Raw genomic sequence first — 17,119 nt, forward strand, 5'->3', positions numbered from 1 at the left:
CCTTTTTGGTTTTGGAAATACCTGAGGGTACAGTGCAGTAACATGCAGGAAAATGTGAGCTAGTCTATTATTTCCTAAATACTGTCTGCTCTGGAATCTTCCTTATGTTTACCACTACTGACTCTATACGAGATTTGTGCAATGGCAGGGTTGGCCCTCCTCAGCTTGAACAGGGAGAATTGCTCTTTACTGTCTGTTCAGTGTATTTGTTGCCCAAAATGACTGCAACAAAAGCCCACTGTAGACCAGGCTTTGTATTATGACAGGCTTTGTGCATACTGTTATGAGAGGTGCTTGAGAAAAGAACTTCCTAAAAATAAATGAAAAGGCTCTGATATGATCTTAACCAAACCTTGTGAGTCTGTGGTCCATTCATTTTGCATTGCAGAGAATGCCAAACAATATATTCTACCTTGAGGAGAAATGTCAGATAATGCAGTACACTCAGATCCCACAAAAGAGTGGAGCATTATTTAATCATTGCAAATTAAAAAGTTTGTGTGACTTCTTGGAATTGGCAGTACCAGGTTCCCAAGACGACGCAAATCTGCTTTCTGACTGATCTTCCATCCAAAGCTGGAAGCCCTTCTCAGACTGTTTGTCTTTAAAGGTTGAAGGCTTTTCTCCTGAACTCAGCATATCCAGGCACTGTAGAGGTGTGTAATTAGGGTGTTTGTGGGGGTGGAAGGTGGGGTCTTGTGTATTAAAACAACCCTTTATTTTTGGTTTATATATCACTGAATTGTAGGAGAACTGGGACTTGTCTTTTCCTGAAGGATAGGAGATATTTTCTCAGATGCTGTTCACATGGCTGCAAAATTGGGTTCGTTTGTCTAAGGCAGAGCTTTCCAAAATGCATTCTGGCTTAATTGCTCTTCCAGGGAAAGACAGCCCTCATAAGCAGACAGTCTTGTGGCCATCAGAATGTACGCAGTTGCATGTGCAATTGTGTATTCATTCTGCTTTACTGTTCACAGTGTGAACCTCAAACCAGTCCACATCTCTCATAGCTTCTTTAGAGCTACAGGAGGAGATAGGCTCCTATTTGGCAGCAACTTAACCAGTGAGGTAGGGAGGCTGTAAGAAAATTACCTTATCCAATATGCTTGCCTGCCCCTCATACTGCAAACCCATCATGTTGCACAAAATCCATGACGATGTTTATTTTCACATGCTAGCCATAGTGCTAGTGCTGGCCATCTTTTTTTCTACTGGTGGATGGGATACATGAAAGGAAAAATAAGTCACCAAGCTGCCAGCAGCAGGAAACTTGAACTTGCAACACTCCCCATCCCTCATTACTCATAGTGAGGGAGCAGAGTCTTCTCTGCTTGACCTCTCAGTGAAACAGCATGCACACAGCTCCTCTTGTGCTGACAGCTGTGAGCTGTGTTCCTTACACTGCTTGACCCAACATCCACTTCAAGTGCAGATCACTCAAGTGAGTAGGTAAGACAGCTTTCTCTCCATTTGCTCAAAGGCCTAATGGAAATAACGTCCACTGGGGACATGGGAACTCCAAGCTCCAGGCTTTCCTCTGCTTCAGTTTGCTTGAAACCCATCCTTACCTCCAAGAAAAGGAACTCACTTGCAAAGTGATGCTGCCCTTTAAGATCCAGTGCTTTGGAGCTCAAGAAATAAGTGAGTCATAGTAGGAAACTCTCAGACACCAAGAAAGGTTCCTTACCAAGCACAGAATCTTACAGAGAAGAAGCTCACACTTGTGTTAAGTTTCACATAGTTGTTGGAAGGAAGAGCTTCCTTTAACCTGCTGGGCTATTCCTACTGTAGCCCAGTTACACCAGTGATGTCTTCAGGATGAGAGCTGACTCCTGTAGAGCTCTTCATCTACCTCAGTGACCCAGAAGGGAATCTGTGTCGAGTTTGAGTCTCAACAATTCAGGAAGTATATGGAGAAACTGGGGAGGATCTAGTGGAGACAACTACTAAGATAATTGTGGCCTATGGTACATGTCCTCTGAAAACAGATTGAAGGATCAAAGCTTGTTCAGCGTAGAGAAGAGGAGGTTAAAAGGGGAACTAGAAGCCTGTGGCACTTGATGTATAATGTCTGAGAAAGAACCAACTGTCTATAAGTAGCAGTAGACAGTATAACACCAGCAACAGCCATAAGATGTGGCTTGGGAAGCTCAGATGGGACATTAGGAAAGATTTTTCACTGGGAGAGTGGTACAGCAATGGCACAGGTGTCTTGTGATTTGTGAAGTCTTCTACTTGTAGGCTTTCCAAGACCATCTTATTTGAGCTAGCATGGGAACAGCCAGATAAACTCATTGGTCTCCTTTGTAGTGAGCAGGGATTGAACCTATTAGGAGCTGTAACCTTAGGAATTTGGCTGGACAGTGCCCAGGCAGAAAAGGCCCTGGAGCTACTGGTCAACACAGACTGAACATGAGCCAGGAGGGTGCCCTGGTGGCCAAGAAGGCATCAGGAAGACTACGGCCAGCAGGAGCAGGGAGGTCATTCTTCCTCTGTACTCGGCACTGGTGAGGCAGCACCTTGAGTGCTGTGTCCAGTTCTGGCCCCTCAGTTTGGGAAGGACGTTGAGATGCTTGAGCGCATCCAGAGGAGGGCAATGAGGCTGGTGAGGGCCTTGGAACATGAGCCCTGTGAGGAATGGCTGAGGGAGCTGGGGTTGTTTAGCCTGGAGAAAAAGAGACTCAGAGGTGATCTTATCTCTCTCTACAACTTCCTGAAAAGTGGTTGTAGTTAGGTGGGGGTTGGTCTCTTTCTCCAAGCAACAAATGTCAGAAAGAGAGGACACAGTCTCAAGATGCGACAGGGGATATATAGGTTGATATTAGGAAGAAGTTTTTCCCAGAAAGAGTGATAAAATATTGGAATGGCCTGCCTGGGGAGATGGTGGAGTCACCATCCCTGGATGTGTTCAAAAAAAGGCTGGATATAGCATTTGATGCCATGGTTTAGTTAAGGTGTTTAGAGCATGGGTTGGACTTGATGATCTTGAAGCTCTCTTCCAATGTAGTTATTCTGTGATTCTATGATTTGCTCTAAAAGCATTTTTTTTTTTAATTACAGAAAGGTTATTTTAGGTATTTATGAGATCATTTTTTCCAGCCTTGCTTTTTTGGTGATCTTTTTTGTAGGGCGTCTCTGTCTGCACTGGGCAGCTCCATCTTCAGAGCAGTACTGCTGTGAGCATTTGTGGGGGTGGGACTGGTGTTGATGGTTTAGTGCAGTTGTTGGGAAAGATTAGAACAGATTGGTGCTGTGTGAAGCTGATGTCACAGGCTTTTATCGAATTTGCTCGTAGTGGGATCTAAAAGTTTTACCAGCATGAATTTGGGATGGTTGTTTCACTTATGGCTGGGAATGTAGAAAATGAACAGTGCATGTAAAAAACTTATTTTATTCCTTCCATAAGTCTGTCTTCAAACTTCTGGTACTCACTGAGCATTGTTTCTGCAGTTATGGAAGGTAAACTAGAGTACATATGATGGAAAATAGGAACAGATCACCACTCCTTTGGAGGGTCCTTATGGAGGAGTGATGAGGCAAGAATGGAGAGGTAAAATAATCACAAAGAAATTATGCTGAGAAGAGATCAATAACCTGAAAATTGCTCGTGTCACTTGATGCCAGAACAGATCTGTTTAAAACCTTTCCCTCTATAGAGGAGTAATCTTGAAATTGACCCATTCTGCCTAGTTTATTCCCTTCATGTTAAAGCAACAGTGAAATTATTGAAAAAGCAATGCTGCTTTTTGGTTTTTTTTCAGCAAAAGGGTTGCAGTCATCTCCTTTTCACACAGATTTCAACAACTAGAGCAGGACTTGGAAAGACCTGCCAGTGATCTCTTCCATAGTATAAACATTAAATACAGCTCTTCCAAATGGGGAATGATCTAACAAATGAACTCCCCAGAGAGTGACTGCAGGGAACTCTTCCAGAGATTAAGGCAGACAAGCACATAAAAGTGATTATGTTCTCTTACCTTGTGAGGCTTGTGTATAACACTGGTGTACAGATAGATTGTGACAGAAGAGGCAAATGGATTGGGAAGAGGTGGAAATGGAGAACTACAAAAAAAAAAAATTGTATGATGGAAACCTGTGAAAGGAGATGGTGGTGTCCTTTCCCCTGGAGGCTGAAGAGAGTTTTTAGAAGAAAAGGGACATAAACTCACCCATCCCACACTGAGAGAATTTGCAGGCAGGAAAACTCTTTTTTTTTTTTTTTTAATGTTGGGAAATTTTGCTTTATAATATATCTAACTAATTTTCTGCCCTCATTCTCACCAACTTGCTTGTTCCATTAGAAGGCACAAGTTCAGCAGAGCTTATAACACCACGAAAGGATAACAGCATCACAGGACACAAGCCAAGTAATGGTGAAGGATTGCCCTGGAGTTCCCAGATCAGCTGATGAGATGCCAGGGTGTGTCATTTTAATTCCATGACAATGAATTAGTCCCTGTTCATAGTCTCTTCTATACCTTCTCTGGCTCATTTCTTCATGGAAGGATCACTGAAGAGTTGCCCACATAGATTTTCAGTTATCTGCAGTTCCACCTGTGTGAAATTGCTTGGTTTCCTTACATCTATTTTTTACAAATTTAAATTGTTATTTATTTTACTTATTGTAAGACAGTAAGAGGTGAAGTCTGTGCACTACTAAGTGTATAATACTTGCACATGTGTAGCTACTGTTTCTGTATGAGACGGTTTGGTTAAAGCTGGTTGTATCTTGCAGGAATGCTTTTCAGTCATGTTCATATTTCATCCTTGGCTTTTATATAGGTCAGTATTTTAGCTGTAGTTTGGTTTGAATTCTGCCAGATTCACATTGTTCTTGTTTAAAAAAAGCCTGTAGTTTTCAATGTTACTTCAATTCTCATTAGGAAAATGCAAAGCTTTCAGTACTCATTAAAGCCTAATCTAAACAGTGTAAATAGTACCCAACTCAAGAGTCTGCAGGGAATGAGAAGGATGCATTCATGAGTAGGATGATGAGGTCAATCAGATCAATTAATAGTCCTGGAATTTCCACATAAACTACTTACAATAGTATTTTTTTTTTAAAAAAAGAGAGAGTTTACTCTTGTTTTTCAGAAAAGACTTGTATACTAAGGAGTCCAAACTCCTCAGATTTACTTCTATAGTTCCTTACTTTGCTTTCTTAAAATGGGATAGAGGCCAAGGGCCAGATTTCCAGAGGTATTCAGGCATTTCATGATGCAGATAAATACATAGTGAAATGCTAAAAACCCCTCCATTGGTTGCTCACCTTTCAATTAAATCAGTGAGGATTAGTTAGGCATGTACCTTTGCGATTAGTGCTTTGTGATTACCCCCATCATTAGGCAATATTTAAGTCTTTTCAGGAGCTTTGTCTGTGCTTCCATTTCCACTCTGCAATTCAGACAATAGCTTTTCTTTCCCTTGCTACCCTATTCTGAACATGGTATGTTATAAATAGGGTTGTAGAGAGTCTCTTAAGTGAAAATGCAATAAAAACCTCTCGGTAGCAGCTCGTAGAATTTCCTCCTGGGCTTAAGGGTTTTGCAGAGTGGAAGAACAAAGTAGCCGATGAGATGACTGAAAAATGAGAAAGGACAAGCATATTCCAAGCCATCTGTTCCTTTGGAAAATGGAGCCTGTACAGGTTAACACCTGTTTACATCTACTCAACATGATGCTAAACATATCTTTGATGGTTTTTGACTGAATGAGATCCCAGGTGCTGTTCTGGATATATTGAGACATTAGATACAGGCAAGTACTTAATGCATTTTTTCCTTGCTCCAGCTGCACTTAAGAGTAGGAACCAGTTGACTTTGGCCAGGCCTTCTGAATGTGGTGGTGTTTGAGAAAACCTTCTGCTCTAATGCAGTGGCATCAGACCAGCTTTTACCACACTGGCCCTCTGCAGACTGAAGAGGCTATTGCCACTTGGCAGTAGAGTTCCAAAAATGAGAGATTTTCATCAAATGAGGTTACAAAAGGAGTGTGAGTTGATATCTGAGCAGTGCTCTTTATTAGTAGACAGTCTATAATTACTCATAAATTATACATAGATGGATTAAAGATTTAGTAATAGATTTTTAAGTAAAATATATAGAATTTTCAACAGAGAGTGAGGGGCAAATAAGAGAAGGCCAGAAACAGGTTGCAGTTCTATCTTAGCTAAAAAGAATGAAAAGAACAGAATTAATGATGCAGTGATACATCATAGTTGGTGGCACAATTTACATCTGGTTTCCAGGGCAACTTTTCAAAGCTGGAACTTTTCACTTTTTAGGTCAGAAAGACCCTTTGCTCAAGTAGAAAAAAAATTATGGCATTACTGTTCTATTTATACTTACTTAGAGTCACTTGTGAGCCTCTCTCAGAAATGAGTTACCATGGTATGGTATCACAGATCCAAACACACATTGCTGATAATGAAAATTAACCTGGCTGGGGGCATGTGGCTTTGGAAGTCAATGATCAGTGTTCTTCTCTGAACATTGCTGTGTGGTCCAGAGAGCTGTTGCAAGAGGTACAGTAAGAGAGTGATGAAGTCCTGCATCAACACAATTCTGGAAGAAACAGTTGCTGTGAACACAGAAATGTGAGGGCAGCATTGGAAAAGAGTTAGGAAACTTTCTAAAAACACTTCTCCATCTGATACATTCCAGATGCCAAAACTGCACTCTTTGGATGCATCTTTTTTGAACCAGGAATAAATCAGCCCTTCCAGGGCATGTCTGGTAGTTTTCAGAAAGAGATTAATCTCATTATAAACAGAATAACTTTACTCTCTGTGTATCTTGCTTCCTTACTGCTACCAGGGATTAGTGTTTGGGGGTCTTCTGATGGGTGCTGAGATTCCACTGTGTTAGAAAAGGGAAGGAGGAAGAAGTACATTGTAATGCCTCATCTTCCAAGGCAGGAGAGAGAGAGGAGGGAAATGAATGGCAAAATTAAACTTGCAAACAAGAGGGAACATGGGAAAATTGAGCACTGCTATATTAAACTTGAACACTGATGAATGCCTGGCTGAATAACCAACCCACATGGGGAGGGAACTAAGATGTAAAATAATGTGTAGTCTTCACACACACACCCCCACCCCTGAAGGAAAAGACAAAAAAATCCTAAGCTTTATGGCTAAGAAATGGTCATGGATATAAACAGCTTAATTCTACTGATAAAAATGGGAAATTCTGTTTCATTTTTGGTAAATTAGAATATGAAAGCAATTATGTCCATGTCAATTTCAATATATTTTGGCCACAATGAATGATTTTATTAATGAGATGAGCGTGAACTAACCCTTAAATCCTAAATACTTTTATTTCTGGAAAGTTAGATCACACTAGAATGAGCCTACCTTGCCATTTGGCATCATTTAAAAGTATGTGAGAAGAGCCACACCAGTGAGATTAAGCTTGAGATAACTTGCCAAAAATATAAGTGTGCTTCTCATGTTTTTGTTTTTTGAAGCTGAAATTTCAGGGACTGTTATGGAATCCTTAGATTGAGCTCTAACTGTGATTAAATGTCAAACTTTCATACCCTCCCAATTTAAATGCTGCTTTCTTGACCTCTCCCTACATTTGATCCAGGTTTGTTAGTTTTTCCTGCAGAAGATAAACTCAATTGAAATGTTGCAAATCACTTAGCCAAGTGTTGTTAAGTTGACCATCTGTACCCCAGAAGTATTGAGTATTATTAAAGGTTTAGAGTCATGTTAGGCAGTGGTTCATGGAGCCCTGTGTGTATGTGCTCTAGATCTGATACTACTCAATGTTTTCTTTAACATTTTCACTGGAGACTGGAATGGAGAGTATGCTAATCAAATTCATATGCAACACAAAGCTGGAAGCAATCGCCAGTGCATTGGAGAATAGGATTAGCCCTGAGTCCGACTATGATGAATTCAAGAATGGAGCTGAAATCAATAAACTGAGATTCAATAAGCACAAATGTAAAGTAGCTCACATAGGAAGGGATAATTAAATGCACAAATGGAAAATGGAGCTGTCTGTAGGCAGCTAATATGGAGGAAGAGACAAAGAGGTTTTGTTCCTTAAACCAAATCTAGGAAGACAAGGAATCATTTTTATTCCTGGTAGTGAACAGCCAATAGCTCCAAAAATTAGCTTCATGCTCAGATCCAGCTTTTAGCTCCACATGAGCTTGTCACTGATGATGCATAATTAAAGGTGAAAAAATATAATCAAACCCAAAAGCACTAGCTCAGCCTTTTCTGTTTTATACAGGAGATGTTAGCTCATAGGTAAAGGAATTACAAGGTTTTGTTTTTCCTGTCTTTAGCTCTCTGTGACCACTTCTCTAAATCTTCCTTCATCTTCACATTCTCCACACATGGTGTGGACTGTCAGAGATACAGGTTTGCAAAACTGGGCTGACATCTCTTTTTTCCATGGACAGCTCTCATGACAGGCATCTCAACCTGTCATGCATAGCCCCTGTTAGCTAAAACAAAATTTTATTGTTTTATGTCAAGAAGAACCACACACTCTGTTATAAATACAGATTTCTACACCAGGTTTCTGTGCTGACAAGAGTGGTTGTCAGTCAGAAGGAGAGGTGTGTGTAGGCTGCAGGAGTTAATGTCAGCATCTCAGTGTTGTGAACAGTGTAGGAGGAACTGTGCAAAGCCCTAAAAATTGCAATAAGAAAAGGTTGCATGGGACAGTACTCTCTGGAGGCAACATGGGAGTAAGGATGGGAATCAAGTTGCTTGACTTGAGGCAGGGTAGTGATGGAAAACATTATAAGAATACCAGTCTGTGGTTTCCCTGGTGAGGTTTGGAGTACTTTGTGAGATTGTCTGATATGATTTGCATGGCCTTGCTCACTGTGTGCCTGTCTTGGGCCTGCCCTGTCGCTATGTGTCAGCTAGAATCGCTTTACAGAAACTTTTTTTGCAGGAAAAATATTTGCAGTACTGTTTGAAAGGAGGCTTGAGATTTTTCAGCAGTACAATGAACTTCCCCCATTTACCCTGACTGAACTGTCTTGAGTCATACCCAAACCTAGGGTTTCTGAAGTCTTTTTCTCTTCCCGAGTGCCTATCAGTATCAAGCACTCAGCTGATCTATCAGATACTGCTGTTCATGGAAAGGACTAGCTAGAGAACATCAGTGGGTTGCCACATGTATCCATACTGAAGGTCAAAAGCATCCTTCATTCAAACCAGAAACTGTGATCTTTTGAAAGCTGTTAATGCCCATGTTCCCCTATTAAATCCAGGCAGGCTCTTTCACAGAATTAACTTTCTTCAGGTTAAGACCTGATTTTATTTCCAGTCTCCTGATCCTTCCCCTGTTGATCTTGGACTAGAGACTTCCTTTTTGAAAGCACAATTTCTTCAAGGAACCACAGGTCTGAACTCTTAAAACAGGGCTTCTTGATAGAAAAGCCAAAACTATGCTTTATTTGAGTGCTTGAAGCTGTTAAAGAAGACTTTTTTTTTTTTTTTTTTTTTTTGCAGTTTGCCATGAGAGCTCCTTTAAGACAAGTGATAGTTAAGAGACAAGGTGGAGCTGTCAGCGTGCTTGGTGCATTTAGCAATTTCAGGGTTTTCTGGCAGGGGGGGCAACAAATTGCTCTTTAGAGATGTCAGATACAGTGGATCACCTTGACCTGAAATCTTAAGATTGGAATTTGTATCAAGAGAAACATCTTTATGGCAGAATTGCTCCTGCTGAGGGCTCTTGCCACATCAAAGGAGGTTTTTGACTAGTTAAATTTAGCATCGCCACTGTGAATAGGATGAGACCATGCTTTAATCATGTCTCACAACTCTGTCTTTTCCTGTCTCTCTCCTCTCAAACTCCTCAACTTTACCCCAGAAGTAATCAAATTGAGAGGTGGTAGTCAATTGCACTGGGATGCTATGCTCCTCCTTCCCATATAGAATCTCATCTATAATGGTGTATAATCTCATTTATGTGATTTTTTTTTAAAGGTAAATTGTAGGAGTAACTGGCCTAGGATGATATTTTATTACTTTAGTACCAGTTTCATGCAGCTATCACTGTACTAGTCCATTATGTATCTAGAGTGCTTTTATCTCCAGCTATATCCTTCCCATGTAATAGCCTGGAGAGCACAGTAAAAAATAGGAAATATCAGGGCAGTTCTGAGGTTGAATTTAGATCTGGTGTACAATGGAGTTGGCACAGAGCTGCTTCCAAAGTCAGGAATAACAAACAGTTGCTTCTTTCAGTGCCCAGCAGCTCCTGTGAGTGGCCAGGGATGTTACTGTACTGCTAAGGTGGCAGCCGCAAGATGAGTTCAGGTTCAGGATGTTGCAAACAAATTGAACTAATGCAGCAAATAATGCACAGAGAAGGTGATCTCTTGCTTTCATCATCTTGCTTGATGAGCAATACTCCCATAGGACTGTCAGCAAGGAAGGAGGAGGCACAGGACATACTCATTGATGAGAATAATTCTGGCATATATGACTTGATTAAAACCTGGTGGCATAAAGCACTTGATTAAGTTAATGTTTAAAATGTGACTGGTCATTAAGGAACAAGAGAATGAATAATAGGGCTGGAATGGTACTTTGCATAAAGCTGCTTTTAGCCTTTCGCAGTTATTGGTAAGTCAAAACTCCAGGGTCATGCATGATGCAGAGAAGTGTTGAAGCCTAAGAAGAGAGTGACCTGTCATAATATGGCTGGAGAAAGAAACTAAACTTATTAAGAAAAATTCCTGTGTAGGGAGGACAGCTGGCCCAGAGTAGCTGTTCCCATGGGATGCTTACAGACTTGTGGTGGGGCTGTGCTAGACTGTTTAGCAGTAAAGCTGATTATTCCTCCCTTCCCAGGACCACCTCCAGGCACTGTTTAAGTTAGGAATATAGTTGCACCCTGACAGCCCAGCCAGTCCTACCTCACAACATACTCCCCAACATGCCTATCTGAATGCATGCAAAGCAGTTGAGGTGTTAGGAAAGATACCACTGTTGAATATTGTCTGAAAGTCTTATACAATCATTATTATAATTTTGGGAGGAAAAAAGCTCAGGTTATGTATTTTAATGAAATATAACACAAGAGACAAAGACAGACTCAGATGAAGAGATGAGTGGGTGAGGGGAAAAAAGAGAGGTAATGTTGTTGCTCATCCTGAGAGACAGAGACACCTGAGAAGATGAGGACTAGCTGTCATTGTTATTCCTTTGTGAGCATTTTTAGTATAAAGAGAGTTTTAAGGAAGGGAGTGAAGGAGCTTTGCAAAAGTTAAGCAGAGAAAGCTCAAAGGTGCTGTTGAAAATATTTCAGATCTGGTGGTGTCTGTCAGCACTGTCCATCAGACATGGGAACTGACCTTTCACTGGGTGTTCAGAGGTGATGCTCAGAGGAGAGTAAGCTATAAAAGTCTTGACAGCAAAGACAACCAGCTTATGTTGCATGAAGTAGAGGGCGGGAAACCAAAAGAAACATTTAGAGAAAGGTACAACATACTTCAAATGACAGGAAGGGAATGTGACCTTTGTCTTTTTGCACTGGTTTGAGTCAAGCAAGTTTGCAGTGTTAAGGCCAGGAAAAGGATGTTGTTGTTAATGAAAGGGTAGGCTCATATACGCCTGGGCAGCTGTTTTGGCTGTAGTAAAAATGGATCAGTAATTCATGCCTCAGGCATAGTTTCTAGCAAAAGTCCATGTGATTTTTACAAAGCCCAAATGTGAGGACTCAGAAAGATGTCTAATGGGAGATAGTGCATGGGTTATAGGTCAGAGGGATGGCTGGCCACGCTGATGGTACAGTCTGCTTCAAGGCAAAAAGCATTTCAGTGTTACAGAGGAGAGGCTTTCTTTTTGCCCACTTTGCTCCATTGCTGCTGGATTCCAGCTCAGCAAAGTATTCATTTGCATTTCTTTTGAGGAAGTGCGAAAAAACTTGCATCATGTTCATGTAATGCCAGCTCTTTTCTAGATGTTCCATATGGGGCATTTCCAAGGTGTGATGGGAAGTTACTGGAGTGTTTCCAAGGTGGGAGGGGAAGTCAGTAGAGTGAACTGAAGTCAGAAATGCAGAAGAGTTTTTAGGAACCGTTTGTAGGTGGTTTAGGCTGGAGCAGGGTAACTCTTCCTCTACTGTGAGGATGGCAAGGTCTTCTTGAGCTTGTTAATAACTGTGATGGATATTGTGCAATGCTCACTAAGGACAGACATTTGAAATATATGGCAGTTCATGTCAAAGAGTTGATTGAGGGGGTCTCCAGCTCACAGATCTTAACTTTAAATCTTTGTGGAAAAATAACAGAAGTTTTATAAGAATGTTAATGTTGTGCTGGATTTAAGACAAAACAGCCAGGATGACTTGAGTGACAGTAGTGCAGTTATTTTGAAACCACTCCAGAATAAAAGAATGCAAATTTCATATAGAATCCAGTGACTAAAGAATAAGACGTTAAGAATGTCATTAGCACTAGTCAACACAGATTTAAGTAAAATAGGCTTTTCGAATAAATCTGCTTTTTTTTTTTTTCCTCTGTGGAATTACAAGTCTAGTTCATAAAGATGCCTTTAGATTTGGACTTTTCTAACATGCTATAATACCTCATGGTGTTCTGATAAAAAAGTTAACACTACGAAATAACAATAAAATAGAGATTAAATGAGTTGAGAGAAAACGAAATGTTAGGCCTCAAAAAGTATGTATAAATGGGGAATTATCAGCAAATGGGAGTGTTCCAGACTGGATTCTGAGAAGTCAGTACAAAGCCCCATTTTATTCAGTGTTTTCATCAATGATCTGGGAGTAAATGTGCTGATAAAAAGGGTGGATGCACAAAGATTATTAGAAGGATAAAAAAAATAATGGCAATAAAAAACTAATGTGTGGATTCCTCAGAAAGGCTGCATGCCTTCATACAAAGATATGTATGTAGCACACCAAAAATGAATTTGGGTATTTAGAGCAGCAGACCTTGCTTTCAGATAACAGGACTGTATCTGGAGAGGAAATACAAGGTATTGTGCAAGTGGAACTCAGATTTCTCAAGTGGTGCAATTGTAAAAAGGGGCTTAAAGGCCACAGAAATATGAACACAGCACTAAGAAAATGCAATGTGAACTGGTTTTCTCTCTCATATGGTGTTGTTGAGTCCAGGTCGGAAACACTGGTTTTTTCTAGTATCTACATTTTCACGTGATGCAGCATTGGATACAGGCAAAGTCTGCACCATGACTTTGATAGGTGGAGAAAATGACTTGCCATAAGATTTCAAGACCATTCGAACTTATCTGAAAAGACTAAGGGGGGTGGCGGGGACTTGATCAATACACAGTATAATTTTCTTCATTTAGAAAAATAATGTGGGTGCTACAGAATGTTTTAATTTGGTAGAGAAAGGCATAGCGAGGACCAAGACACAGAAATTGATGTCAGACAAATTCAAATTAGCTCAGCCTTTCAAAAGTGAAGGTGATCAAACACTGAAACAAACTCCCTTAGGACATGCTAACTCTTCATCACATTCAACTCAAGACTGGATACCTTGCTTTAAAAAAAAAAAAAAAAAAAAAAAAAAAAAAAAAAAAAAGATAAATTATATAGGGAAAATTCACTGAGCTGAGTACAAGGATAGCTGGGTGAAGATGAAAGCCTTGTGACATCTAGAAGGCCAGAAGGGATTGTTTAAACCTCTGTTCTGACCTTAAAGCATACAAATCTACCAAACCTCATCTCTCTTGGAATGCTTTGCTTATTCCTTGCATTTCTCTTCTGCCATCATATTTCTATTGTAGAACTGTGTTGTACAGGCACTGTTACACATGTCAAGCCAAGAGAGGCAAACAACATTGTTAGATGGATCTGAAATTTCTTTCCATCTGTCTTCCTCTGTCTCAATGCTGCCCTTCTCCTTATCCTACTCCCTGAATGTTGATCGAGAAAAACAAAAAAAAACAACCAAACCAAAGAGATGATGTTTCAATGACTGGAACTAGAACCATTTTGAGAAAGATTTTGTTTACTCAGGCATATTGGTCACTTTTACCAGAGAAGTAAGAATAGGAAGCATTTGTGCCTCAGTGCTGCTGAGAAGAGAGTCTCTAATTGAAAATGTAAAAGTAAATGATGGATTACAGGAAGTACGTGGGACTCTCCACAGGCTGCAGGTGGATCTCTGCTCCACTGTGGATATCCATGTGCTGCAGGGTCACAGCTGCCATACCATGGTCTGCACCACAGACTGCGGGGGAATCACTGCTTTGGTGCCTGGAGCACATCCTCCAAGCCCTTCCTCTCCTTTTTAATTGGCCTGGTGGTCTGCAGGGCTGTTTGTCTCACATGTCCTCTCTCCTTTCTCTGACTGTAATTGCTGTTGTGCAGCTTTCCCCAATCTTCTTAAATATGTTATCCCAGTGCCTCTGCCACTATCACTGAGGGGTTCAGCCTTGGCCAGCAGTGAATTTGTCTTAGAGACAGCTGGCATTGGCCCCATCAGACACAGGGGAAGCTTCTGGCACATCCTCAGGGAAGGACCTCCCCATAGTCCTCGGCTACCAAGATCTGGCCATACAAACCCAGTACAGGTGAGTAGTAGTGGGCATGTTTCTGTACTCAAATGTGAAACCAACTGCAAAAACACTTGTCTAAGTGTTAGGAGCTGGGACAGGAAGTTCGATTAGTGCATGCACCTTTCCTCCTGGCAATGCTGTACATCTTATTCAGGACTTGAGAGCCTTCTTCTAAATGCAAAGCCACTTAGAAATTCAAAGATTTAATTCTCATTCTTTGTACCATTAAGACAGTGCCCTTAGTGAGAAGGCAGCCTATTTGGGCCATTGGAATCTGTCAACTTAGCATAAGCCTCTGTGCAAACAGAAGGCTAGTGCTGTGGTTCAAAGATGATGGTTGAACAAGATTTGCAAGTCAGAGGCTTGAAATTCCACAAAGGGAAGATCAAACAGCCTCTTGCTTTTAACAAGCATTTTATTTCTTTAGGGACTGGACAGTTTTCATCCAGAAAATAAATGCAGAAATTTCACGCAGAAATTAAATGTCATCGTTGATACATATGACAAAATGTTATCCCTGACACACACACTGTCAACTGCCAGCTCATCAGCATATCTGGGAATCCATAGAGATGGTCCCTAAGTAGCTGGATTCAGAGCTGTTGTCAGCAAAGATCACACTTGGACCCTGTCTCTGAGGAGACATTCTGATTTTCAGGGATAATTTTAGAAGTGGCTTTAAGCCTGTGTGTTATCACTTTAACAGCCCAGACTACAAACTTGAGCCCACACACCTCGGAACTTTGTCACATTTAAATTTTGAATCTCATTTCTCTGGCATCACTCCATTTCTAATGCTGATCTTAAAAAGCAACAACTACCCTCCCCCACCTGCCCTTCCCCAGCCTTTGCGAAACTCACGCAGGCTGGAGAATGATAATTTTGTATCACAACAACTTCCGAGTTTCTGAATTTTGCTTTTGATCCATGTTGGATTATACCCAAAACTCTTCAAGCATTCTAATGAAGCACAATTGTGTTAAAATGTCTGCTCTTCTTTTGGAATGAAAATGTTAAGTACTTGATTTGGGTCTCTCTGACAGTCTTCTTGAGACTTGAAGTGTTTTTCCTTCCACTAAGAATCACATTTTGACCAGATAAGAGTTGGTTTGAAATGTTCAACCAACTCTACTTCAAATTCTTCGGCCCTAGCAGTAGAGCTTGCAATTTACCTAATTGTTAAATAAATTTATTGGAACCTCTGCATTGCACTAAAACAAGCTAGCAAGCGGATTCTGAGTGTGGCTTCTGCCTCTGCTGCTCATCTCATAAGGAATGACCAGGAAGTCTTGTTGCTGTAGGTGTGATGACCATAATAATCCTTTGCCAAACCATAGTGGACTTTCTTGGCTACGTTTCTATGTTGATGGCTCAGCGTTGTAGGTTTTGTGCACAGTAGCTTTGACTACAGTCATCCTGAGTATTTTAATAGTTATTTAGCCATTGGTCTTTTATACCATGCCAGATGCAATAGTCAACTTCTTCCAAATAATTTTAAAATGATGCTGCTAAATAACTAGCAGCTGCTCCTGTCAGAAATAGGCAAGGAAATGCTGGGTTCTGCTAAGATCCTAAAATGTCAGCAGTGACATCACAGTGTTTGAGATAGGGAAAGTTTCTAGGGTGGTAAAAATGGACAGAAGACAGAATTTCAATAGAAGGACTTAACATTGTAACCTAGCTTGCTCACAAGTATGGTAAAAGATCTGTCAAGTGCCTGAGGACATCTTATATAATATCTAAAATGCCCTAGGTGTCTGCTTTGAAGCTCTTGCTGGTTTTGGCAGTTGTATCATTTTGTTTCTTTCATAAATATATTCAGCTTCAGCTTAAAACAATTTTTAGGTTTTTTAGTCCATATTTCTCATTTTGACAGTCTGTGGCCCAGAGGCTGAGCTATCCCAAAATGACACAGTGTTTAATCAATCCCAAGCTGATTCATGGTAACATCCTTATTACAATTTTCAACTCTTCCTAAAGGCTTCCTGCGTTCGATCTGCCCTGACAGCCCGTGGTTGATGTCACTGTAGAGTGGAATCGGGGAGCTGAACTCCCCACTTGAGATGACAGTGGAAAGAAGTAACATTTTGGATAAACGTGTCCCCCATCCGTCTGTCACGGCTGGTGTGCAGCTGTGATAAAAGCCTCCAGCTGCAGCCAGCCAGCAGATGTTTTAGTTCAGGTAGCCGAGCCCCGCGCGGTTGGCGGTGGAGGCGTGGGGCACACGGCGCTGTGTGAGGCAGAGCACAAGCACTCTGGTGCCAAGGGACCTCCTGTGGTGCAGGAAAGCAGGGGGAATGTTTAAGTAGTCTTTATCCAAGCTGGATGAGTGCTGTCAAGTAGCTTTCTCAGTTCTTTCACCAATTTGTCTTGATTGCATTGACACTCTCTTGGCATCCATATCCTGTGATTATTCCAGTGAGCACATTCATGATGAGGAAGGTTTGTAGGAAGAGTAGCTTTCAGGTAAAGCTCACTGGCAACAAATTTTGTATTCACATTTGGCAATACCTGCACTCATGATTTGCTTTGAGTAGTTTAAGATTCATTCAGGCAAGTGAGGACACAAACATGGCAGGTGAC

The 17,119-nt window shown here is 40.9% G+C and overlaps 1 protein-coding gene across 1 annotated transcript in view; it reads left to right on the forward strand.

Annotated features, from left to right (window-relative positions):
- LOC121339259 (limbic system associated membrane protein) overlaps positions 1–17,119 on the forward strand; it is a 982,855-nt gene that overhangs the window by 534,300 nt on the left and 431,436 nt on the right. The window lies entirely within an intron of this gene.

This window comes from Onychostruthus taczanowskii, unplaced genomic scaffold (genome assembly GCF_017590055.1).
Source record: "Onychostruthus taczanowskii isolate IOZ18803 unplaced genomic scaffold, ASM1759005v1 scaffold34, whole genome shotgun sequence".
NCBI lineage: Eukaryota > Metazoa > Chordata > Aves > Passeriformes > Passeridae > Onychostruthus > Onychostruthus taczanowskii.